Consider the following 692-nt stretch of genomic DNA (forward strand, 5'->3'; position numbering starts at 1 on the left):
AAAGCATTTTAGATTTTAACTATCGAAGCAGGAGAATTAAAACTTTAAAACCATTCCACAATTACAGGAACCATTAACATACAAATAATGTATACTTTAATTATAACACCTGATGAAATATAATACAGGTTGCTTGAAATGCTGGTATGTAATCTTTCGTTTCTACTTGTATATTCTTGAAGGCATAGAATTAGTTGTCTATAAAAAAAATTGAAAATATCTTAAATTTATTAGGCCTAAAACCGTGATACGTCTGGTATCATTGCAGTAAATTATGCAGTCGTCATGCAGCTGAACAGACATTCCCACTGAACAGCAAACCTTTGAAGATTTCTCTAAAGAAATCATCAGATCGTCTAAAAGGAGCTGCAATTGAGATTCGGGAACGTTGGGGAGGGGGCGGGGTGGCGTGAGAGGCAGAGGAATCGGCGAGTTTCAAAGATCAGTTATGTTTTCACTAAAGATAAAAAAAGTAAAAAATGCGCCGAACTTTCTTTGGCGCAGTCGAGTTTTCTGTACAGCCTATAATGCCGCATGAGCGGAGGCCCATGAAAGTTTCATCCACGGTCATGTAGCGTTGCCAGACGCATGATTATGGCTAACTTCAACCTTCAATAAAATAAAAACTACTGAGGCTGGAAGGCTGCAATTTAGTAAGTTTGATGATTGGAGGGTGGATGATCAACATAGGC

Source organism: Macrobrachium rosenbergii, chromosome 55 (genome assembly GCF_040412425.1).
Source record: "Macrobrachium rosenbergii isolate ZJJX-2024 chromosome 55, ASM4041242v1, whole genome shotgun sequence".
NCBI lineage: Eukaryota > Metazoa > Arthropoda > Malacostraca > Decapoda > Palaemonidae > Macrobrachium > Macrobrachium rosenbergii.